The sequence below is a fragment of the Taudactylus pleione genome, unplaced genomic scaffold, assembly GCF_031769625.1.
Source record: "Taudactylus pleione unplaced genomic scaffold, aTauple2 ptg000117l, whole genome shotgun sequence".
In the NCBI taxonomy this organism is placed as follows: Eukaryota; Metazoa; Chordata; class Amphibia; order Anura; family Myobatrachidae; genus Taudactylus; species Taudactylus pleione.
The window spans coordinates 14992667-15018647 of NW_028284519.1; the positions used below are offsets into that span (position 1 = coordinate 14992667).

At 34.8% G+C, this 25981-nt stretch overlaps 11 non-coding genes across 11 annotated transcripts; all 11 read right to left on the minus strand.

The window, feature by feature from the left end:
• Positions 1 to 508: 508 nt before the first annotated feature.
• On the minus strand, positions 509 to 580 carry TRNAD-GUC (transfer RNA aspartic acid (anticodon GUC)). The gene has a single exon. It is a non-coding gene; the product is annotated as a tRNA-Asp (tRNA).
• A 1533-nt stretch (positions 581 to 2113) lies between these two features.
• On the minus strand, positions 2114 to 2185 carry TRNAD-GUC (transfer RNA aspartic acid (anticodon GUC)). Its single transcript has one exon. It is a non-coding gene; the product is annotated as a tRNA-Asp (tRNA).
• A 2603-nt stretch (positions 2186 to 4788) lies between these two features.
• On the minus strand, positions 4789 to 4860 carry TRNAD-GUC (transfer RNA aspartic acid (anticodon GUC)). The gene has a single exon. It is a non-coding gene; the product is annotated as a tRNA-Asp (tRNA).
• Positions 4861 to 7463: 2603 nt separating this feature from the next.
• TRNAD-GUC (transfer RNA aspartic acid (anticodon GUC)) lies at positions 7464 to 7535 on the minus strand. The gene has a single exon. It is a non-coding gene; the product is annotated as a tRNA-Asp (tRNA).
• Positions 7536 to 8533: 998 nt separating this feature from the next.
• TRNAD-GUC (transfer RNA aspartic acid (anticodon GUC)) lies at positions 8534 to 8605 on the minus strand. Its single transcript has one exon. It is a non-coding gene; the product is annotated as a tRNA-Asp (tRNA).
• Positions 8606 to 10138: 1533 nt separating this feature from the next.
• On the minus strand, positions 10139 to 10210 carry TRNAD-GUC (transfer RNA aspartic acid (anticodon GUC)). The gene has a single exon. It is a non-coding gene; the product is annotated as a tRNA-Asp (tRNA).
• Positions 10211 to 12814: 2604 nt separating this feature from the next.
• On the minus strand, positions 12815 to 12886 carry TRNAD-GUC (transfer RNA aspartic acid (anticodon GUC)). The gene has a single exon. It is a non-coding gene; the product is annotated as a tRNA-Asp (tRNA).
• An 852-nt stretch (positions 12887 to 13738) lies between these two features.
• TRNAV-GAC (transfer RNA valine (anticodon GAC)) lies at positions 13739 to 13810 on the minus strand. Its single transcript has one exon. It is a non-coding gene; the product is annotated as a tRNA-Val (tRNA).
• A 7957-nt stretch (positions 13811 to 21767) lies between these two features.
• On the minus strand, positions 21768 to 21839 carry TRNAD-GUC (transfer RNA aspartic acid (anticodon GUC)). Its single transcript has one exon. It is a non-coding gene; the product is annotated as a tRNA-Asp (tRNA).
• Positions 21840 to 23912: 2073 nt separating this feature from the next.
• Positions 23913 to 23984, minus strand: TRNAD-GUC (transfer RNA aspartic acid (anticodon GUC)). Its single transcript has one exon. It is a non-coding gene; the product is annotated as a tRNA-Asp (tRNA).
• Positions 23985 to 24447: 463 nt separating this feature from the next.
• On the minus strand, positions 24448 to 24519 carry TRNAD-GUC (transfer RNA aspartic acid (anticodon GUC)). Its single transcript has one exon. It is a non-coding gene; the product is annotated as a tRNA-Asp (tRNA).
• Positions 24520 to 25981: the final 1462 nt, after the last annotated feature.

A 25981-nucleotide genomic window follows, 5' to 3' on the forward strand; every position in this document is an offset into this window, starting at 1 on the left:
CCTCTGCAGGTCAGGCGGGGATACTTCACACTATACTAACGAGGACTTACTTGGTCAATTTTTGGCAAAATATGATCAAAAAATATACCCAAAAAACATGTCATGATTAGCTATCGAAATGTGTATGTCATTGGCCAAAGAGATTATATGCTACATTTTTTCAAGCTAATTTAAAACCCTAAAGAAATATTGAACCTATTATTTGGCAAATGAAAAGTCAGTAATTTTGACAACATAATTTTACTCTTGCAATGCATAGAACTCTAAAGTCTATTCTCCTGCTCTAACCAAGCAGTGTATTGAATAACTATTTATTACATTGATAAATATACCTAAAGCCAGGTCATGGGGACTTCGCAAACTGTACTTGTAGCACTGGCCATGAAGCTTACATGCAAGCTTTTTTTCAAGTTGACATAAACCCTGGATTCAATTTGGATAAGGCATTTTTGTTATCTCAATGAAACAACGTGAAACAGCACACATAAAAGAGATTACAAGTTCAAAACTCCCCGTCGGGGAATTGAACCCCGGTCTCCCGCGTGACAGGCGGGGATACTCAGCACTATACCAACGAGGACTTACTTGGTCAATTTTTGGCAAAATTTGATCAAAAAATATACCCAAAAAACATGTCATGGTTAGCTATCGAAATGTGTATGCCATTGGCCAAAGAGATTATATGCTACATTTTTTCAAGCTAATTTAAAACCCTAAAGAAATATTTAACCTATTATTTGGAAAATGAAAAGTCAGTAATATTGACAACATAATTTTACTCTTGCAATGCATAGCACTCTAAAGTCTTTTCTCCTGCTCTAACCAAGCAGTGTATTGAATCACTATTTATTACTTTGATAAATATACCCAAAACCAGGTCATGGGGACCTCCTAAATTCTACTTGTAGCACTGGCCATGAAGCTTACATGCAAGATTTTTTTCAAGTTGACATAATCCCTGGATTCAATTTAGATAAGGCATTTTTGTTATCTCAATGAAACAAAGTGAAACAGCATGCAAAAAAAGAGATTAAAAGTTCAAAACTCCCCATCGGGGAATTGAACCCCAGCTCCCGCATGACAGGTGGAGACACTTCACACTATACTAACGAGGACTTACTTGGTCAATTTTTGGCAAAATATGATCAAAAAATATACCCAAAAAACATGTCATGGTTAGCTATCGAAATTTGTATGTCATTGGCCAAAGAGATTATATGCTACATTTTTTCAAGCTAATTTAAAACCCTAAAGAAATATTTAACCTATTATTTGGCAAATGAAAAGTCAGTAATATTGACAACATAATTTTACTCTTCCAATGCATAGCACTCTAAAGTCTTTTCTCCTGCTCTAACCAAGCAGTGTATTGAATCACTATTTATTACTTTGATAAATATACCCAAAACCAGGTCATGGTGACCTCACAAATTGTAATTGTAGCACTGGCCATGAAGCTTACATGCAAGATTTTTTCAAGTTGACATAAACCCTGGATTCAATTTAGATAAGGCATTTTTGTTATCTCAATGAAACAAAGTGAAACAGCATGCAAAAAAAGCGATTGAAAGTTCAAAACTCCCAGTCGAGAAATCAAACCTCGGTCTCCCGCAGGTCAGGCGGGGATACTTCACACTATACTAACGAGGACTTACTTGGTCAATTTTTGGCAAAATATGATCAAAAAATATACCCAAAAAACATGTCATGGTTAGCTATCGAAATGTGTATGTCGTTGGCCAAAGAGATTATATGCTACATTTTTTCAAGCTAATTTAAAACCCTAAAGAAATATTTAACCTATTATGTGGCAAATGAAAAGTCAGTAATTTTGACAACATAATTTTACTCTTGCAATGCATAGCACTCTAAAGTCTATTCTCCTGCTCTAACCAAGCAATGTATTGAATAACTATTTATTACTTTGATAAATATACCTAAAGCCAGGTCATGGGGACCTTGCAAACTGTACTTGTAGCACTGGCCATGAAACTTACATGCAAGATTTTTTTCAAGTTGACATAAACCCTGGATTCAATTTGGATAAGGCATTTTTGTTATCTCAATGAAACAACGTGAAACAGCACACAGAAAAGAGATTAAAAGTTCAAAACTCCCCGTCGGGGAATTGAACCCCGGTCTCCCGCGTGACAGGCGGGGATACTCACCACTATACTAACGAGGACTTACTTGGTCAATTTTTGGCAAAATTTGATCAAAAAATATACCCAAAAAACATGTCATGGTTAGCTTTCGAAATGTGTATGTCATTGGCCAAAGAGATTATATGCTACATTTTTTCAAGCTAATTTAAAACCCTAAAGAAATATTTAACCTATTATTTGGAAAATGAAAAGTCAGTAATATTGACAACATAATTTTACTCTTGCAATGCATAGCACTCTAAAGTCTTTTCTCCTGCTCTAACCAAGCAGTGTATTGAATCACTATTTATTACTTTGATAAATATACCCAAAACCAGGTCATGGGGACCTCGCAAACTGTACTTGTAGCACTGGCCATGAAGCTTACATGCAAGCTTTTTTTCAAGTTGACATAAACCCTGGATTCAATTTGGATAAGGCATTTTTGTTATCTCAATGACACAACGTGAAACAGCACACATAAAAGAGATTAAAAGTTCAAAACTCCCCGTCGGGGAACTGAACCCCGGTCTCCCGCGAGACAGGCGGGGATACTCAGCACTATACTAACGAGGACTTACTTGGTCAATTTTTGGCAAAATTTGATCAAAAAATATACCCAAAAAACATGTCATGGTTAGCTTTCGAAATGTGTATGCCATTGGCCAAAGAGATTATATGCTACATTTTTTCAAGCTAATTTAAAACCCTAAAGAAATATTTAACCTATTATTTGGAAAAAGAAAAGTCAGTAATATTGACAACATAATTTTACTCTTGCAATGCATAGCACTCTAAAGTCTTTTCTCCTGCTCTAACCAAGCAGTGTATTGAATCACTATTTATTACTTTGATAAATATACCCAAAACCAGGTCATGGGGACCTCCTAAATTCTACTTGTAGCACTGGCAATGAAGCTTACATGCAAGATTTTTTTCAAGTTGACATAATCCCTGGATTCAATTTAGATAAGGCATTTTTGATATCTCAATGAAACAAAGTGAAACAGCATGCAAAAAAAGAGATTAAAAGTTCAAAACTCCCCATCAGGGAATTGAACCCTAGCTCCCGCATGACAGGCGGAGACACTTCACACTATACTAACGAGGACTTACTTGGTCAATTTTTGGCAAAATATGATCAAAAAATATACCCAAAAAACATGTCATGGTTAGCTATCGAAATTTGTATGTCATTGGCCAAAGAGATTATATGCTACATTTTTTCAAGCTAATTTAAAACTCTAAAGAAATATTTAAACTATTATTTGGCAAATGAAAAGACAGTAATTTCGACAACATAATTTTACTCTTGCAATGCATAGCACTCTAAAGTCTTTTCTCCTGCTCTAACCAAGCAGTGTATTGAATCACTATTTATTACTTTGATAAATATACCCAAAACCAGGTCATGGGGACCTCCTAAATTCTACTTGTAGCACTGGCCATGAAGCTTACATGCAAGATTTTTTTCAAGTTGACATAATCCCTGGATTCAATTTAGATAAGGCATTTTTGTTATCTCAATGAAACAAAGTGAAACAGCATGCAAAAAAAGAGATTAAAAGTTCAAAACACCCCATCGGGGAATTGAACCCCAGCTCCCGCATGAAAGGCGGAGACACTTCACACTATACTAACGAGGACTTACTTGGTCAATTTTTGGCAAAATATGTTCAAAAAATATACCCAAAAAACATGTCATGGTTAGCTATCGAAATTTGTATGTCATTGGCCAAAGAGATTATATGCTACATTTTTTCAAGCTAATTTAAAACCCTAAAGAAATATTTAACCTATTATTTGGAAAATGAAATGTCAGTAATATTGACAACATAATTTTACTCTTGCAATGCATAGCACTCTAAAGTCTTTTCTCCTGCTCTAACCAAGCAGTGTATTGAATCACTATTTATTACTTTGATAAATATACCCAAAACCAGGTCATGGGGACCTCGTAAATTCTCCTTGTAGCACTGGCCAAGAAGCTTACATGCAAGATTTTTTCAAGTTGACATAAACCCTGGATTCAATTTAGATAAGGCATTTTTGTTATCTCAATGAAACAAAGTGAAACAGCAAGAAAAAAAAGCGATTGAAAGTTCAAAACTCCCAGTCGAGAAATCAAACCCCGGTCCTCTGCAGGTCAGGCGGGGATACTTCACACTATACTAATGAGGACTTACTTGGTCAATTTTTGGCAAAATATGATCAAAAAATATACCCAAAAAACATGTCATGGTTTGCTATCGAAATGTGTATGTCATTGGCCAAAGAGATAATATGCTACATTTTTTCAAGCTAATTTAAAACCCTAAAGAAATATTTAAACTATTATTTGGCAAAAGAAAAGTCAGTAATTTTGACAACATAATTTTACTCTTGCAATACATAGCACTCTAAAGTCTATTCTCCTGCTCTAACCAAGCAGTGTATTGAATAACTATTTATTACTTTAATAAATATACCTAAAGCCAGGTCATAGGGACCTTGCAAACTGTACTTGTAGTACTGGCCATGAAACTTACATGCAAGATTTTTTTCAAGTTGACATAAACCCTGGATTCAATTTGGATAAGGCATTTTTGTTATCTCAATGAAACAACGTGAAACAGCACACAGAAAAGAGATTAAAAGTTCAAAACTCCCCGTCGGGGAATTGAACCCCGGTCTCCCGCGTGACAGGCGGGGATACTCACCACTATACTAACGAGGACTTACTTGGTCAATTTTTGGCAAAATTTGATCAAAAAATATACCCAAAAAACATGTCATGGTTAGCTATCGAAATGTGTATGTCATTGGCCAAAGAGATTATATGCTACATTTTTTCAAGCTAATTTAAAACCCTAAAGAAATATTGAACCTATTATTTGGAAAATGAAAAGTCAGTAATATTGACAACATAATTTTACTCTTGCAATGCATAGCACTCTAAAGTCTTTTCTCCTGCTCTAACCAAGCAGTGTATTGAATCACTATTTATTACTTTGATAAATATACCCAAAACCAGGTCATGGGGACCTCCTAAATTCTACTTGTAGCACTGGCCATGAAGCTTACATGCAAGATTTTTTTCAAGTTGACATAATCCCTGGATTCAATTTAGATAAGGCATTTTTGTTATCTCAATGAAACAAAGTGAAACAGCATGCAAAAAAAGAGATTAAAAGTTCAAAAAACCTCATCGGGGAATTGAACCCCAGCTCCCGCATGAAAGGCGGAGACACTTCACACTATACTAACGAGGACTTACTTGGTCAATTTTTGGCAAAATATGTTCAAAAAATATACCCAAAAAACATGTCATGGTTAGCTATCGAAATTTGTATGTCATTCGCCAAAGAGATTATATGCTACATTTTTTCAAGCTAATTTAAAACCCTAAAGAAATATTTAACCAATTATTTGGAAAATGAAATGTCGGTAATATTGACAACATAATTTTACTCTTGCAATGCATAGCACTCTAAAGTCTTTTCTCCTGCTCTAACCAAGCAGTGTATTGAATCACTATTTATTACTTTGATAAATATACCCAAAACCAGGTCATGGGGACCTCGTAAATTCTACTTGTAGCACTGGCCATGAAGCTTACATGCAAGATTTTTTCAAGTTGACATAAACCCTGGATTCAATTTAGATAAGGCATTTTTGTTATCTCAATGAAACAAAGTGAAACAGCAAGAAAAAAAAGCGATTGAAAGTTCAAAACTCCCAGTCGAGAAATCAAACCCCGGTCCTCTGCAGGTCAGGCGGGGATACTTCACACTATACTAACGAGGACTTACTTGGTCAATTTTTGGCAAAATATGATCAAAAAATATACCCAAAAAACATGTCATGGATAGCTATCGAAATGTGTATGCCAGTCGCTAAAGAGATTATATGCTAAATTTTTTCAAGCTAATTTAAAACCCTAAAGAAATATTTAACTTATTATTTGGAAAATGAAAAGTCAGTAATATTGACAACATAATTTTACTCTTGCAATGCATAGCACTCTAAAGTCTTTTCTCCTGCTCTAACCAAGCAGTGTATTGAATCACTATTTATTACTTTGATAAATATACCCAAAACCAGGTCATGGGGACCTCCTAAATTCTACTTGTAGCACTGGCCATGAAGCTTACATGCAAGATTTTTTTCAAGTTGACATAATCCCTGGATTCAATTTAGATAAGGCATTTTTGTTATCTCAATGAAACAAAGTGAAACAGCATGCAAAAAAAGAGATTAAAAGTTCAAAACACCCCATCGGGGAATTGAACCCCAGCTCCCGCATGAAAGGCGGAGACACTTCACACTATACTAACGAGGACTTACTTGGTCAATTTTTGGCAAAATATGTTCAAAAAATATACCCAAAAAACATGTCATGGTTAGCTATCGAAATTTGTATGTCATTGGCCAAAGAGATTATATGCTACATTTTTTCAAGCTAATTTAAAACCCTAAAGAAATATTTAACCTATTATTTGGAAAATGAAATGTCAGTAATATTGACAACATAATTTTACTCTTGCAATGCATAGCACTCTAAAGTCTTTTCTCCTGCTCTAACCAAGCAGTGTATTGAATCACTATTTATTACTTTGATAAATATACCCAAAACCAGGTCATGGGGACCTCGTAAATTCTCCTTGTAGCACTGGCCATGAAGCTTACATGCAAGATTTTTTCAAGTTGACATAAACCCTGGATTCAATTTAGATAAGGCATTTTTGTTATCTCAATGAAACAAAGTGAAACAGCAAGAAAAAAAAGCGATTGAAAGTTCAAAACTCCCAGTCGAGAAATCAAACCCCGGTCCTCTGCAGGTCAGGCGGGGATACTTCACATTATACTAACGAGGACTTACTTGGTCAATTTTTGGCAAAATATGATCAAAAAATATACCCAAAAAACATGTCATGGTTAGCTATCGAAATGTGTATGTCATTGGCCAAAGAGATAATATGCTACATTTTTTCAAGCTAATTTAAAACCCTAAAGAAATATTTAAACTATTATTTGGCAAATGAAAAGTCAGTAATTTTGACAACATAATTTTACTCTTGCAATACATAGCACTCTAAAGTCTATTCTCCTACTCTAACCAAGCAGTGTATTGAATAACTATTTATTACTTTGATAAATATACCTAAAGCCAGGTCATGGGGACCTCGCAAACTGTACTTGTAGTACTGGCCATGAAACTTACATGCAAGATTTTTTTCAAGTTGACATAAACCCTGGATTCAATTTGGATAAGGCATTTTTGTTATCTCAATGAAACAACGTGAAACAGCACACAGAAAAGAGATTAAAAGTTCAAAACTCCCCGTCGGGGAATTGAACCCCGGTCTCCCGCGTGACAGGCGGGGATACTCACCACTATACTAACAAGGACTTACTTGGTCAATTTTTGGCAAAATTTGATCAAAAAATATACCCAAAAAACATGTCATGGTTAGCTATCGAAATGTGTATGTCATTGGCCAAAGAGATTATATGCTACATTTTTTCAAGCTAATTTAAAACCCTAAAGAAATATTGAACCTATTATTTGGAAAATGAAAAGTCAGTAATATTGACAACATAATTTTACTCTTGCAATGCATAGCACTCTAAAGTCTTTTCTCCTGCTCTAACCAAGCAGTGTATTGAATCACTATTTATTACTTTGATAAATATACCCAAAACCAGGTCATGGGGACCTCGTAAATTCTACTTGTAGCACTGGCCATGAAGCTTACATGCAAGATTTTTTCAAGTTGACATAAACCCTGGATTCAATTTAGATAAGGCATTTTTGTTATCTCAATGAAACAAAGTGAAACAGCATGCAAAAAAAGTGATTGAAAGTTCAAAACTCCCAGTCGAGAAATCAAACCCCGGTCCTCTGCAGGTCAGGCGGGGATACTTCACACTATACTAACGAGGACTTACTTGGTCAATTTTTGGCAAAATATGATCAAAAAATATACCCAAAAAACATGTCATGATTAGCTATCGAAATGTGTATGTCATTGGCCAAAGAGATTATATGCTACATTTTTTCAAGCTAATTTAAAACCCTAAAGAAATATTGAACCTATCATTTGGCAAATGAAAAGTCAGTAATTTTGACAACATAATTTTACTCTTGCAATGCATAGAACTCTAAAGTCTATTCTCCTGCTCTAACCAAGCAGTGTATTGAATAACTATTTATTACATTGATAAATATACCTAAAGCCAGGTCATGGGGACTTCGCAAACTGTACTTGTAGCACTGGCCATGAAGCTTACATGCAAGCTTTTTTTCAAGTTGACATAAACCCTGGATTCAATTTGGATAAGGCATTTTTGTTATCTCAATGAAACAACGTGAAACAGCACACATAAAAGAGATTACAAGTTCAAAACTCCCCGTCGGGGAATTGAACCCCGGTCTCCCGCGTGACAGGCGGGGATACTCAGCACTATACCAACGAGGACTTACTTGGTCAATTTTTGGCAAAATTTGATCAAAAAATATACCCAAAAAACATGTCATGGTTAGCTATCGAAATGTGTATGCCATTGGCCAAAGAGATTATATGCTACATTTTTTCAAGCTAATTTAAAACCCTAAAGAAATATTTAACCTATTATTTGGAAAATGAAAAGTCAGTAATATTGACAACATAATTTTACTCTTGCAATGCATAGCACTCTAAAGTCTTTTCTCCTGCTCTAACCAAGCAGTGTATTGAATCACTATTTATTACTTTGATAAATATACCCAAAACCAGGTCATGGGGACCTCCTAAATTCTACTTGTAGCACTGGCCATGAAGCTTACATGCAAGATTTTTTTCAAGTTGACATAATCCCTGGATTCAATTTAGATAAGGCATTTTTGTTATCTCAATGAAACAAAGTGAAACAGCATGCAAAAAAAGAGATTAAAAGTTCAAAACTCCCCATCGGGGAATTGAACCCCAGCTCCCGCATGACAGGCGGAGACACTTCACACTATACTAACGAGGACTTACTTGGTCAATTTTTGGCAAAATATGATAAAAAAATATACCCAAAAAACATGTCATGGTTAGCTATCGAAATTTGTATGTCATTGGCCAAAGAGATTATATGCTACATTTTTTCAAGCTAATTTAAAACCCTAAAGAAATATTTAACCTATTATTTGGCAAATGAAAAGTCAGTAATATTGACAACATAATTTTACTCTTCCAATGCATAGCACTCTAAAGTCTTTTCTCCTGCTCTAACCAAGCAGTGTATTGAATCACTATTTATTACTTTGATAAATATACCCAAAACCAGGTCATGGTGACCTCACAAATTGTAATTGTAGCACTGGCCATGAAGCTTACATGCAAGATTTTTTCAAGTTGACATAAACCCTGGATTCAATTTAGATAAGGCATTTTTGTTATCTCAATGAAACAAAGTGAAACAGCATGCAAAAAAAGCGATTGAAAGTTCAAAACTCCCAGTCGAGAAATCAAACCTCGGTCTCCCGCAGGTCAGGCGGGGATACTTCACACTATACTAACGAGGACTTACTTGGTCAATTTTTGGCAAAATATGATCAAAAAATATACCCAAAAAACATGTCATGGTTAGCTATCGAAATGTGTATGTCGTTGGCCAAAGAGATTATATGCTACATTTTTTCAAGCTAATTTAAAACCCTAAAGAAATATTTAACCTATTATGTGGCAAATGAAAAGTCAGTAATTTTGACAACATAATTTTACTCTTGCAATGCATAGCACTCTAAAGTCTATTCTCCTGCTCTAACCAAGCAGTGTATTGAATAACTATTTATTACTTTGATAAATATACCTAAAGCCAGGTCATGGGGACCTTGCAAACTGTACTTGTAGCACTGGCCATGAAACTTACATGCAAGATTTTTTTCAAGTTGACATAAACCCTGGATTCAATTTGGATAAGGCATTTTTGTTATCTCAATGAAACAACGTGAAACAGCACACAGAAAAGAGATTAAAAGTTCAAAACTCCCCGTCGGGGAATTGAACCCCGGTCTCCCGCGTGACAGGCGGGGATACTCACCACTATACTAACGAGGACTTACTTGGTCAATTTTTGGCAAAATTTGATCAAAAAATATACCCAAAAAACATGTCATGGTTAGCTTTCGAAATGTGTATGTCATTGGCCAAAGAGATTATATGCTACATTTTTTCAAGCTAATTTAAAACCCTAAAGAAATATTTAACCTATTATTTGGAAAATGAAAAGTCAGTAATATTGACAACATAATTTTACTCTTGCAATGCATAGCACTCTAAAGTCTTTTCTCCTGCTCTAACCAAGCAGTGTATTGAATCACTATTTATTACTTTGATAAATATACCCAAAACCAGGTCATGGGGACCTCGCAAACTGTACTTGTAGCACTGGCCATGAAGCTTACATGCAAGCTTTTTTTCAAGTTGACATAAACCCTGGATTCAATTTGGATAAGGCATTTTTGTTATCTCAATGACACAACGTGAAACAGCACACATAAAAGAGATTAAAAGTTCAAAACTCCCCGTCGGGGAACTGAACCCCGGTCTCCCGCGTGACAGGCGGGGATACTCAGCACTATACTAACGAGGACTTACTTGGTCAATTTTTGGCAAAATTTGATCAAAAAATATACCCAAAAAACATGTCATGGTTAGCTATCGAAATGTGTATGCCATTGGCCAAAGAGATTATATGCTACATTTTTTCAAGCTAATTTAAAACCCTAAAGAAATATTTAACCTATTATTTGGAAAAAGAAAAGTCAGTAATATTGACAACATAATTTTACTCTTGCAATGCATAGCACTCTAAAGTCTTTTCTCCTGCTCTAACCAAGCAGTGTATTGAATCACTATTTATTACTTTGATAAATATACCCAAAACCAGGTCATGGGGACCTCCTAAATTCTACTTGTAGCACTGGCCATGAAGCTTACATGCAAGATTTTTTTCAAGTTGACATAATCCCTGGATTCAATTTAGATAAGGCATTTTTGATATCTCAATGAAACAAAGTGAAACAGCATGCAAAAAAAGAGATTAAAAGTTCAAAACTCCCCATCAGGGAATTGAACCCTAGCTCCCGCATGACAGGCGGAGACACTTCACACTATACTAACGAGGACTTACTTGGTCAATTTTTGGCAAAATATGATCAAAAAATATACCCAAAAAACATGTCATGGTTAGCTATCGAAATTTGTATGTCATTGGCCAAAGAGATTATATGCTACATTTTTTCAAGCTAATTTAAAACTCTAAAGAAATATTTAAACTATTATTTGGCAAATGAAAAGACAGTAATTTCGACAACATAATTTTACTCTTGCAATGCATAGCACTCTAAAGTCTTTTCTCCTGCTCTAACCAAGCAGTGTATTGAATCACTATTTATTTCTTTGATAAATATACCCAAAACCAGGTCATGGGGACCTCGTAAATTCTACTTGTAGCACTGGCCATGAAGCTTACATGCAAGATTTTTTCAAGTTGACATAAACCCTGGATTCAATTTAGATAAGGCATTTTTGTTATCTCAATGAAACAAAGTGAAACAGCAAGAAAAAAAACGATTGAAAGTTCAAAACTCCCAGTCGAGAAATCAAACCCCGGGCCTCTGCAGGTCAGGCGGGGATACTTCACACTATACTAATGAGGACTTACTTGGTCAACTTTTGGCAAAATATGATCAAAAAATATACCCAAAAAACATGTCATGGTTAGCTATCGAAATGTGTATGTCATTGGCCAAAGAGATTATATGCTTCAATTTTTCAAGCTAATTTAAAACCCTAAAGAAATATTTAACCTATTATTTGGAAAATGAAAAGTCAGTAATATTGACAACATAATTTTACTCTTGCAATGCATAGCACTCTAAAGTCTTTTCTCCTGCTCTAACCAAGCAGTGTATTGAATCACTATTTATTACTTTGATAAATATACCCAAAACCAGGTCATGGGGACCTCGTAAATTCTACTTGTAGCACTGGCCATGAAGCTTACATGCAAGATTTTTTTCAAGTTGACATAATCTCTGGATTCAATTTAGATAAGGCATTTTTGTTATCTCAATGAAACAAAGTGAAACAACATGCAAAAAAAATAGATTAAAAGTTCAAAACTCACCGTCGGGGAATTGAACCCCAGCCTCCCGCATGACAGGCGGAAACACTTCACACTATACTAACGAGGACTTACTTGGTCAATTTTTGGCAAAATAATATCAAAAAATATACCCAAAAAACATGTCATGGTTAGCTATCGAAATTTGTATGTCATTGGCCAAAGAGATTATATGCTACATTTTTTCAAGCTAATTTAAAACCCTAAAGAAATATTTAACCTATTATTTGGAAAATGAAAAGTCAGTAATATTGACAACATAATTTTACTCTTGCAATGCATAGCACTCTAAAGTATATTCTCCTGCTCTAACCAAGCAGTGTATTGAATAACTATTTAATACTTTGATAAATATACCTAAAGCCAGGTCATGGGGACCTTGCAAACTGTACTTGTAGCACTTGCCATGAAGCTTACATGCAAGATTTTTTTCAAGTTGACATAAACCCTGGATTCAATTTGGATAAGGCATTTTTGTTATCTCAATGAAACAACGTGAAACAGCACACAGAAAAGAGATTAAAAGTTCAAAACTCCCCGTCGGGGAATTGAACCCCGGTCTCCCGCGTGACAGGCGGGGATACTCATCACTATACTAACGAGGACTTACTTGGTCAATTTTTGGCAAAATTTGATCAAAAAATATACCCAAAAAACATGTCATGGTTAGCTTTCGAAATGTGTATTTTCTCCTGCTCTAACCAAGCAGTGTATTGAATCACTATTTATTACTTTGATAAATATACCCAAAACCAGGTCGTGGGGACCTTGTAAATTCTACTTGTAGCACTGGCCATAAAGCTTACATGCAAGATTTTTTCAAGTTGACATAAACCCTGGATTCAATTTAGATAAGGAATTTTTGTTATCTCAATGAAACAAAGTGAAACAGCATGCAAAAAAAGAGATTGAAAGTTCAAAACTCCCAGTCGAGAAATCAAACCCCGGTCCTCTGCAGGTCAGGTGGGGATACTTCACACTATACTAACGAGGACTTACTTGGTCAATTTTTGGCAAAATATGATCAAAAAATATACCTAAAAAACATGTCATGGTTAGCTATCGAAATGTGTATGTCATTGGCCAAAGAGATTATATGCTACAATTTTTCAAGCTAATTTAAAACCCTAAAGAAATATTTAACCTATTATTTGGAAAATGAAAAGTCAGTAATATTGACAACATAATTTTACTCTTGCAATGCATAGCACTCTAAAGTCTTTTCTCCTGCTCTAACCAAGCAGTGTATTGAATCACTATTTATTACTTTGATAAATATACCCAAAACCAGGTCATGGGGACCTCGTAAATTCTACTTGTAGCACTGGCCATGAAGCTTACATGCAAGATTTTTTTCAAGTTGACATAATCCTTGGATTAAATTTAGATAAGGCATTTTTGTTATCTCAATGAAACAAAGTGAAACAGCACACATAAAAGAGATTAAAAGTTCAAAACTCCCCGTCGGGGAACTGAACCCCGGTCTCCCGCGTGTCAGGCGGGGATACTCACCACTATACTAACGAGGACTTACTTGGTCAATTTTTGGCAAAATTTGATCAAAAAATATACCCAAAAAACATGTCATGGTTAGCTTTCGAAATGTGTATGTCTTTGGCCAAAGAGATTATATGCTACATTTTTTCAAGCTAATTTAAAACCCTAAAGAAATATTTAACCTATTATTTGGAAAATGAAAAGTCAGTAATATTGACAACATAATTTTACTCTTGCAATGCATAGCACTCTAAAGTCTTTTCTCCTGCTCTAACAAAGCAGTGTATTGAATCACTATTTATTACTTTGATAAATATACCCAAAACCAGGTCATGGGGACCTCCTAAATTCTACTTGTAGCACTGGCCATGAAGCTTACATGCAAGATTTTTTTCAAGTTGACATAATCCCTGGATTCAATTTAGATAAGGCATTTTTGTTATCTCAATGAAACAAAGTGAAACAGCATGCAAAAAAAGAGATTAAAAGTTCAAAACTCCCCATCGGGGAATTGAACCCCATCTCCCGCATGACAGGCGGAGACACTTCACACTATACTAACGAGGACTTACTTGGTCAATTTTTGGCAAAATATGATCAAAAAATATACCCAAAAAACATGTCATGGTTAGCTATCGAAATTTGTATGTCATTGGCCAAAGAGATTATATGCTACATTTTTTCAAGCTAATTTAAAACCCTAAAGAAATATTTAAACTATTATTTGGCAAATGAAAAGTCAGTAATTTTGACAACATAATTTTACTCTTGCAATGCATAGCACTCTAAAGTCTTTTCTCCTGCTCTAACCAAGCAGTGTATTGAATCACTATTTATTACTTTGATAAATATACCCAAAACCAGGTCATGGGGACCTCGTAAATTCTACTTGTAGCACTGGCCATGAAGCTTACATGCAAGATTTTTTCAAGTTGACATAAACCCTGGATTCAATTTAGATAAGGCATTTTTGTTATCTCAATGAAACAAAGTGAAACAGCATGCAAAAAAAGTGATTGAAAGTTCACAACTCCCAGTCGAGAAATCAAACCCCGGTCCTCTGCAGGTCAGGCGGGGATACTTCACACTATACTAACGAGGACTTACTTGGTCAATTTTTGGCAAAATATGATCAAAAAATATACCCAAAAAACATGTCATGGTTAGCTATCGAAATGTGTATGTCATTGGCCAAAGAGATTATATGCTACAATTTTTCAAGCTAATTTAAAACCCTAAAGAAATATTTAACCTATTATTTGGAAAATGAAAAGTCAGTAATATTGACAACATAATTTTACTCTTGCAATGCATAGCACTCTAAAGTCTTTTCTCCTGCTCTAACCAAGCAGTGTATTGAATCACTATTTATTACTTTGATAAAAATACCCAAAACCAGGTCATGGGGACCTCGTAAATTCTACTTGTAGCACTGGCCATGAAGCTTACATGCAAGATTTTTTTCAAGTTGACATAATCCCTGGATTCAATTAAGATAAGGCATTTTTTTTATCTCAATGAAACAAAGTGAAACAGCATGCAAAAAAAATAGATTAAAAGTTCAAAACTCCCCATCGGGGAATTGAACCCCAGCCTCCCGCATGACAGGCGGAAACACTTCACACTATACTAACGAGGACTTACTTGGTCAATTTTTGGCAAAATAATATCAAAAAATATACCCAAAAAACATGTCATGGTTAGCTATCGAAATTTGTATGTCATTGGCCAAAGAGATTATATGCTACATTTTTTCAAGCTAATTTAAAACCCTAAAGAAATATTTAACCTATTATTTGGAAAATGAAAAGTCAGTAATATTGACAACATAATTTTACTCTTGCAATGCATAGCACTCTAAAGTCTATTCTCCTGCTCTAACCAAGCAGTGTATTGAATAACTATTTATTACTTTGATAAATATACCTAAAGCCAGGTCATGGGGACCTTGCAAACTGTACTTGTAGCACTGGCCATGAAGCTTACATGCAAGATTTTTTTCAAGTTGACATAAACCCTGGATTCAATTTGGATAAGGCATTTTTGTTATCTCAATGAAACAAAGTGAAACAGCACACAGAAAAGAGATTAAAAGTTCAAAACTCCCCGTCAGGGAATTGAACCCCGGTCTACTGCGTGACAGGCGGGGATACTCACCACTATACTAACGAGGACTTACTTGGTCAATTTTTGGCAAAATTTGATCAAAAAATATACCCAAAAAACATGTCATGGTTAGCTTTCGAAATGTGTATGTCATTGGCCAAAGAGATTATATGCTACATTTTTTCAAGCTAATTTAAAACCCTAAAGAAATATTTAACCTATTATTTGGAAAAAGAAAAGTCAGTAATATTGACAACATAATTTTACTCTTGCAATGCATAGCACTCTAAAGTCTTTTCTCCTGCTCTAACCAAGCAGTGTATTGAATCACTATTTATTACTTTGATAAATATACCCAAAACCAGGTCATGGGGACCTCCTAAATTCTACTTGTAGCACTGGCCTTGAAGCTTACATGCAAGATTTTTTTCAAGTTGACATAATCCCTGGATTCAATTTAGATAAGGCATTTTTGTTATCTCAATGAAACAAAGTGAAACAGCATGCAAAAAAAGAGATTAAAAGTTTAAAACTCCCCATCGGGGAATTGAACCCCAGCTCCCGCATGACAGGCGGAGACACTTCACACTATACTAACGAGGACTTACTTGGTCAATTTTTGGCAAAATATGATCAAAAAATATACCCAAAAAACATGTCATGGTTAGCTATCGAAATTTGTATGTCATTGGCCAAAGAGATTATATGCTACATTTTTTCAAGCTAATTTAAAACCCTAAAGAAATATTTAAACTATTATTTGGCAAATGAAAAGTCAGTAATTTTGACAACATAATTTTACTCTTGCAATGCATAGCACTCTAAAGTCTTTTCTCCTGCTCTAACCAAGCAGTGTATTGAATCACTATTTATTACTTTGATAAATATACCCAAAACCAGGTCATGGGGACCTCGTAAATTCTACTTGTAGCACTGGCCATGAAGATTACATGCAAGATTTTTTCAAGTTGACATAAACCCTGGATTCAATTTAGATAAGGCATTTTTGTTATCTCAATGAAACAAAGTGAAACAGCATGCAAAAAAAGTGATTGAAAGTTCACAACTCCCAGTCGAGAAATCAAACCCCGGTCCTCTGCAGGTCAGGCGGGGATACTTCACACTATACTAACGAGGACTTACTTGGTCAATTTTTGGCAAAATATGATCAAAAAATATACCCAAAAAACATGTCATTGTTAGCTATCGAAATGTGTATGTCATTGGCCAAAGAGATTATATGCTACAATTTTTCAAGCTAATTTAAAACCCTAAAGAAATATTTAACCTATTATTTGGAAAATGAAAAGTCAGTAATATTGACAACATAATTTTACTCTTGCAATGCATAGCACTCTAAAGTCTTTTCTCCTGCTCTAACCAAGCAGTGTATTGAATCACTATTTATTACTTTGATAAAAATACCCAAAACCAGGTCATGGGGACCTCGTAAATTCTACTTGTAGCACTGGCCATGAAGCTTACATGCAAGATTTTTTTCAAGTTGACATAATCCCTGGATTCAATTAAGATAAGGCATTTTTTTTATCTCAATGAAACAAAGTGAAACAGCATGCAAAAAAAATAGATTAAAAGTTCAAAACTCCCCATCGGGGAATTGAACCCCAGCCTCCCGCATGACAGGCGGAAACACTTCACACTATACTAACGAGGACTTACTTGGTCAATTTTTGGCAAAATAATATCAAAAAATATACCCAAAAAACATGTCATGGTTAGCTATCGAAATTTGTATGTCATTGGCCAAAGAGATTATATGCTACATTTTTTCAAGCTAATTTAAAACCCTAAAGAAATATTTAACCTATTATTTGGAAAATGAAAAGTCAGTAATATTGACAACATAATTTTACTCTTGCAATGCATAGCACTCTAAAGTCTATTCTCCTGCTCTAACCAAGCAGTGTATTGAATAACTATTTATTACTTTGATAAATATACCTAAAGCCAGGTCATGGGGACCTTGCAAACTGTACTTGTAGCACTGGCCATGAAGCTTACATGCAAGATTTTTTTCAAGTTGACATAAACCCTGGATTCAATTTGGATAAGGCATTTTTGTTATCTCAATGAAACAAAGTGAAACAGCACACAGAAAAGAGATTAAAAGTTCAAAACTCCCCGTCAGGGAATTGAACCCCGGTCTACCGCGTGACAGGCGGGGATACTCACCACTATACTAACGAGGACTTACTTGGTCAATTTTTGGCAAAATTTGATCAAAAAATATACCCAAAAAACATGTCATGGTTAGCTTTCGAAATGTGTATGTCATTGGCCAAAGAGATTATATGCTACATTTTTTCAAGCTAATTTAAAACCCTAAAGAAATATTTAACCTATTATTTGGAAAAAGAAAAGTCAGTAATATTGACAACATAATTTTACTCTTGCAATGCATAGCACTCTAAAGTCTTTTCTCCTGCTCTAACCAAGCAGTGTATTGAATCACTATTTATTACTTTGATAAATATACCCAAAACCAGGTCATGGGGACCTCCTAAATTCTACTTGTAGCACTGGCCTTGAAGCTTACATGCAAGATTTTTTTCAAGTTGACATAATCCCTGGATTCAATTTAGATAAGGCATTTTTGTTATCTCAATGAAACAAAGTGAAACAGCATGCAAAAAAAGAGATTAAAAGTTTAAAACTCCCCATCGGGGAATTGAACCCCAGCTCCCGCATGACAGGCGGAGACACTTCACACTATACTAACGAGGACTTACTTGGTCAATTTTTGGCAAAATATGATCAAAAAATATACCCAAAAAACATGTCATGGTTAGCTATCGAAATTTGTATGTCATTGGCCAAAGAGATTATATGCTACATTTTTTCAAGCTAATTTAAAACCCTAAAGAAATATTTAAACTATTATTTGGCAAATGAAAAGTCAGTAATTTTGACAACATAATTTTACTCTTGCAATGCATAGCACTCTAAAGTCTTTTCTCCTGCTCTAACCAAGCAGTGTATTGAATCACTATTTATTACTTTGATAAATATACCCAAAACCAGGTCGTGGGGACCTCGTAAATTCTACTTGTAGCACTGGCCATGAAGCTTACATGCAAGATTTTTTCAAGTTGACATAATCCCTGGATTCAATTTAGATAAGGCATTTTTGTTATCTCAATGAAACAAAGTGAAACAGCATGCAAAAAAAGAGATTGAAAGTTCAAAACTCCCAGTCGAGAAATCAAACCCTGGTCCTCTGCAGGTCAGGCGGGGATACTTCACACTATACTAACGAGGACTTACTTGGTCAATTTTTGGCAAAATATGATCAACAAATATACCCAAAAAACAAGTCATGGTTAGCTATCGAAATGTGTATGTCATTGGCCAAAGAGATTATATGCTACAATTTTTCAAGCTAATTTAAAACCCTAAAGAAATATTTAACCTATTATTTGGAAAATGAAAAGTCAGTAATATTGACAACATAATTTTACTCTTGCAATGCATAGCACTCTAAAGTCTTTTCTCCTGCTCTAACCAAGCAGTGTATTGAATCACTATTTATTACTTTGATAAATATACCCAAAACCAGGTCATGGGGACCTCCTAAATTCTACTTGTAGCACTGGCCATGAAGCTTACATGCAAGATTTTTTTCAAGTTGACATAATTCCTGGATTCAATTTAGATAAGGCATTTTTGTTATCTCAATGAAACAAAGTGAAACAGCATGCAAAAAAAGAGATTAAAAGTTCAAAACTCCCCATCGGGAAATTGAACCCCAGCTCCCGCATGACAGGCGGAGACACTTCACACTATACTAACGAGGACTTACTTGATCAATTTTTGGCAAAATTTGATCAAAAAATATACCCAAAAAACATGTCATGGTTAGCTATCGAAATTTGTATGTCATTGGCCAAAGAGATTATATGCTACATTTTTTCAAGCTAATTTAAAACCCTAAAGAAATATTTAAACTATTATTTGGCAAATGAAAAGTCAGTAATTTTGACAACATAATTTTACTCTTGCAATGCATAGCACTCTAAAGTCTTTTCTCCTGCTCTAACCAAGCAGTGTATTGAATCACTATTTATTACTTTGATAAATATACCCAAAACCAGGTCATGGGGACCTCGTAAATTCTACTTGTAGCACTGGCCATGAAGCTTACATGCAAGATTTTTTCAAGTTGACATAAACCCTGGATTCAATTTAGATAAGGCATTTTTGATATCTCAATGAAACAAAGTGAAACAGCATGCAAAAAAAGTGATTGAAAGTTCACAACTCCCAGTCGAGAAATCAAACCCCGGTCCTCTGCAGGTCAGGCGGGGATACTTCACACTATACTAACGAGGACTTACTTGGTCAATTTTTGGCAAAATATGATCAAAAAATATACCCAAAAAACATGTCATGGTTAGCTTTCGAAATGTGTATGTCATTGGCCAAAGAGATTATATGCTACATTTTTTCAAGCTAATTTAAAACCCTAAAGAAATATTTAACCTATTATTTGGAAAATGAAAAGTCAGTAATATTGACAACATAATTTTACTCTTGCAATGCATAGCACTCTAAAGTCTTTTCTCCTGCTCTAACCAAGCAGTGTATTGAATCACTATTTATTACTTTGATAAATATACCCAAAACCAGGTCATGGGGACCTCCTAAATTCTACTTGTAGCACTGGCCATGAAGCTTACATGCAAGATTTTTTTCAAGTTGACATAATTCCTGGATTCAATTTAGATAAGGCATTTTTGTTATCTCAATGAAACAAAGTGAAACAGCATGCAAAAAAAGAGATTAAAAGTTCAAAACTCCCCATCGGGAAATTGAACCCCAGCTCCCGCATGACAGGCGGAGACACTTCACACTATACTAACGAGGACTTACTTGATCAATTTTTGGCAAAATTTGATCAAAAAATATACCCAAAAAACATGTCATGGTTAGCTATCGAAATTTGTATGTCATTGGCCAAAGAGATTATATGCTACATTTTTTCAAGCTAATTTAAAACCCTAAAGAAATATTTAAACTATTATTTGGCAAATGAAAAGTCAGTAATTTTGACAACATAATTTTACTCTTGCAATGCATAGCACTCTAAAGTCTTTTCTCCTGCTCTAACCAAGCAGTGTATTGAATCACTATTTATTACTTTGATAAATATACCCAAAACCAGGTCATGGGGACCTCGTAAATTCTACTTGTAGCACTGGCCATGAAGCTTACATGCAAGATTTTTTCAAGTTGACATAAACCCTGGATTCAATTTAGATAAGGCATTTTTGATATCTCAATGAAACAAAGTGAAACAGCATGCAAAAAAAGTGATTGAAAGTTCACAACTCCCAGTCGAGAAATCAAACCCCGGTCCTCTGCAGGTCAGGCGGGGATACTTCACACTATACTAACGAGGACTTACTTGGTCAATTTTTGGCAAAATATGATCAAAAAATATACCCAAAAAACATGTCATGGTTAGCTTTCGAAATGTGTATGTCATTGGCCAAAGAGATTATATGCTACATTTTTTCAAGCTAATTTAAAACCCTAAAGAAATATTTAACCTATTATTTGGAAAATGAAAAGTCAGTAATATTGACAACATAATTTTACTCTTGCAATGCATAGCACTCTAAAGTCTTTTCTCCTGCTCTAACCAAGCAGTGTATTGAATCACTATTTATTACTTTGATAAATATACCCAAAACCAGGTCATGGGGACCTCGCAAACTGTACTTGTAGCACTGGCCATGAAGCTTACATGCAAGCTTTTTTTCAAGTTGACATAAACCCTGGATTCAATTTGGATAAGGCATTTTTGTTATCTCAATGAAACAACGTGAAACAGCACACAGAAAAGAGATTAAAAGTTCAAAACTCCCCGTCGGGGAATTGAACCCCGGTCTCCCGCGTGACAGGCGGGGATACTCACCACTATACTAACGAGGACTTACTTGGTCAAATTTTGGCAAAATTTGTTCAAAAAATATACCCAAAAAACATGTCATGGTTAGCTTTCGAAATGTGTATGTCATTGGCCAAAGAGATTATATGCTACATTTTTTCAAGCTAATTTAAAACCCTAAAGAAATATTTAACCTATTATTTGGAAAATGAAAAGTCAGTAATATTGACAACATAATTTTACTCTTGCAATGCATAGCACTCTAAAGTCTTTTCTCCTGCTCTAACCAAGCAGTGTATTGAATCACTATTTATTACTTTGATAAATATACCCAAAACCAGGTCATGGGGACCTCCTAAATTCTACTTGTAGCACTGGCCATGAAGCTTACATGCAAGATTTTTTTCAAGTTGACATAATCCCTGGATTCAATTTAGGTAAGGCATTTTTGTTATCTCAATGAAACAAAGTGAAACAGCATGCAAAAAAAGAGAAATATAAAAGTTCAAAACTCCCCATCGGGGAATTGAACCCCAGCTCCCGCATGACAGGCGGAGACACTTCACACTATACTAACGAGGACTTACTTGGTCAATTTTTGGCAAAATTTGATCAAAAAATATACCCAAAAAACATGTCATGGTTAGCTATCGAAATTTGTATGTCATTGGCCAAAGAGATTATATGCTACATTTTTTCAAGCTAATTTAAAACCCTAAAGAAATATTTAAACTATTATTTGGCAAATGAAAAGTCAGTAATTTTGACAACATAATTTTACTCTTGCAATGCATAGCACTCTAAAGTCTTTTCTCCTGCTCTAACCAAGCAGTGTATTGAATCACTATTTATTACTTTGATAAATATACCCAAAACCAGGTCATGGGGACCTCGTAAATTCTACTTGTAGCACTGGCCATGAAGCTTACATGCAAGATTTTTTCAAGTTGACATAAACCCTGGATTCAATTTAGATAAGGCATTTTTGTTATCTCAATGAAACATAGTGAAACAGCATGCAAAAAAAGTGATTGAAAGTTCACAACTCCCAGTCGAGAAATCAAACCCCGGTCCTCTGCAGGTCAGGCGGGGATACTTCACACTATACTAACGAGGACTTACTTGGTCAATTTTTGGCAAAATATGATCAAAAAATATACCCAAAAAACATGTCATGGTTAGCTATCAAAATGTGTATGTCATTGGCCAAAGAGATTATATGCTACAATTTTTCAAGCTAATTTAAAACCCTAAAGAAATATTTAACCTATTATTTGGAAAATGAAAAGTCAGTAATATTGACAACATAATTTTACTCTTGCAATGCATAGCACTCTAAAGTCTTTTCTCCTGCTCTAACCAAGCAGTGTATTGAATCACTATTTATTACTTTGATAAATATACCCAAAACCAGGTCATGGGGACCTCGTAAATTCTACTTGTAGCACTGGCCATGAAGCTTACATGCAAGATTTTTTTCAAGTTGACATAATCCCTGGATTCAATTAAGATAAGGCATTTTTTTTATCTCAATGAAACAAAGTGAAACAGCATGCAAAAAAAATAGATTAAAAGTTCAAAACACCCCGTCGGGGAATTGAACCCCAGCCTCCCGCATGACAGGCGGAAACACTTCACACTATACTAACGAGGACTTACTTGGTCAATTTTTGGCAAAATAATATAAAAAAATATACCCAAAAAACATGTCATGGTTAGCTATCGAAATTTGTATGTCATTGGCCAAAGAGATTATATGCTACATTTTTTCAAGCTAATTTAAAACCCTAAAGAAATATTTAACCTATTATTTGGAAAATGAAAAGTCAGTAATATTGACAACATAATTTTACTCTTGCAATGCATAGCACTCTAAAGTCTATTCTCCTGCTCTAACCAAGCAGTGTATTGAATAACTATTTATTACTTTGATAAATATACCTAAAGCCAGGTCATGGGGACCTTGCAAACTGTACTTGTAGCACTGGCCATGAAGCTTACATGCAAGATTTTTTTCAAGTTGACATAAACCCTGGATTCAATTTGGATAAGGCATTTTTGTTATCTCAATGAAACAACGTGAAACAGCACACAGAAAAGAGATTAAAAGTTCAAAACTCCCCGTCGGGGAATTGAACCCCGGTCTCCCGCGTGACAGGCGGGGATACTCACCACTATACTAACGAGGACTTACTTGGTCAATTTTTGGCAAAATTTGATCAAAAAATATACCCAAAAAACATGTCATGGTTAGCTTTCGAAATGTGTATGTCATTGGCCAAAGAGATTATATGCTACATTTTTTCAAGCTAATTTAAAACCCTAAAGAAATATTTAACCTATTATTTGGAAAATGAAAAGTCAGTAATATTGACAACATAATTTTACTCTTGCAATGCATAGCACTCTAAAGTCTTTTCTCCTGCTCTAACCAAGCAGTGTATTGAATCACTATTTATTACTTTGATAAATATACCCAAAACCAGGTCATGGGGACCTCGCAAACTGTACTTGTAGCACTGGCAATGAAGCTTACATGCAAGCTTTTTTTCAAGTTGACATAAACCCTGGATTCAATTTGGATAAGGCATTTTTGTTATCTCAATGAAACAACGTGAAACAGCACACAGAAAAGAGATTAAAAGTTCAAAACTCCCCGTCGGGGAATTGAACCCCGGTCTCCCGCGTGACAGGCGGGGATACTCACCACTATACTAACGAGGACTTACTTGGTCAAATTTTGGCAAAATTTGTTCAAAAAATATACCCAAAAAACATGTCATGGTTAGCTTTCGAAATGTGTATGTCATTGGCCAAAGAGATTATATGCTACATTTTTTCAAGCTAATTTAAAACCCTAAAGAAATATTTAACCTATTATTTGGAAAAAGAAAAGTCAGTAAAATTGACAACATAATTTTACTCTTGCAATGCATAGCACTCTAAAGTCTTTTCTACTGCTCTAACCAAGCAGTGTATTGAATCACTATTTATTACTTTGATAAATATACCCAAAACCAGGTCATGGGGACCTCCTAAATTCTACTTGTACCACTGGCCATGAAGCTTACATGCAAGATTTTTTTCAAGTTGACATAATCCCTGGATTCAATTTAGATAAGGCATTTTTGTTATCTCAATGAAACAAAGTGAAACAGCATGCAAAAAAAGAGATTAAAAGTTCAAAACTCCCCATCGGGGAATTGAACCCCAGCTCCCGCATGACAGGCGGAGACACTTCACACTATAATAACGAGGACTTACTTGGTCAATTTTTGGCAAAATATGATCAAAAAATATACCCAAAAAACATGTCATGGTTAGCTATCGAAATTTGTATGTCATTGGCCAAAGAGATTATATGCTACATTTTTTCAATCTAATTTAAAACCCTAAAGAAATATTTAAACTATTATTTGGCAAATGAAAAGTCAGTAATTTTGACAACATAATTTTACTCTTGCAATGCATAGCACTCTAAAGTCTTTTCTCCTGCTCTAACCAAGCAGTGTATTGAATCACTATTTATTACTTTGATAAATATACCCAAAACCAGGTCGTGGGGACCTCGTAAATTCTACTTGTAGCACTGGCCATAAAGCTTACATGCAAGATTTTTTCAAGTTGACATAAACCCTGGATTCAATTTAGATAAGGCATTTTTGTTATCTCAATGAAACAAAGTGAAACAGCATGCAAAAAAAGAGATTGAAAGTTCAAAACTCCCAGTCGAGAAATCAAACCCCGGTCCTCTGCAGGTCAGGCGGGGATACTTCACACTATACTAACGAGGACTTACTTGGTCAATTTTTGGCAAAATATGATCAAAAAATATACCTAAAAAACATGTCATGGTTATCTATCGAAATGTGTATGTCATTGGCCAAAGAGATTATATGCTACAATTTTTCAAGCTAATTTAAAACCCTAAAGAAATATTTAACCTATTATTTGGAAAATGAAAAGTCAGTAATATTGACAACATAATTTTACTCTTGCAATGCATAGCACTCTAAAGTCTTTTCTCCTGCTCTAACCAAGCAGTGTATTGAATCACTATTTATTACTTTGATAAATATACCCAAAACCAGGTCATGGGGACCTCGTAAATTCTACTTGTAGCACTGGCTATGAAGCTTACATGCAAGATTTTTTTCAAGTTGACATAATCCCTGGATTCAATTTA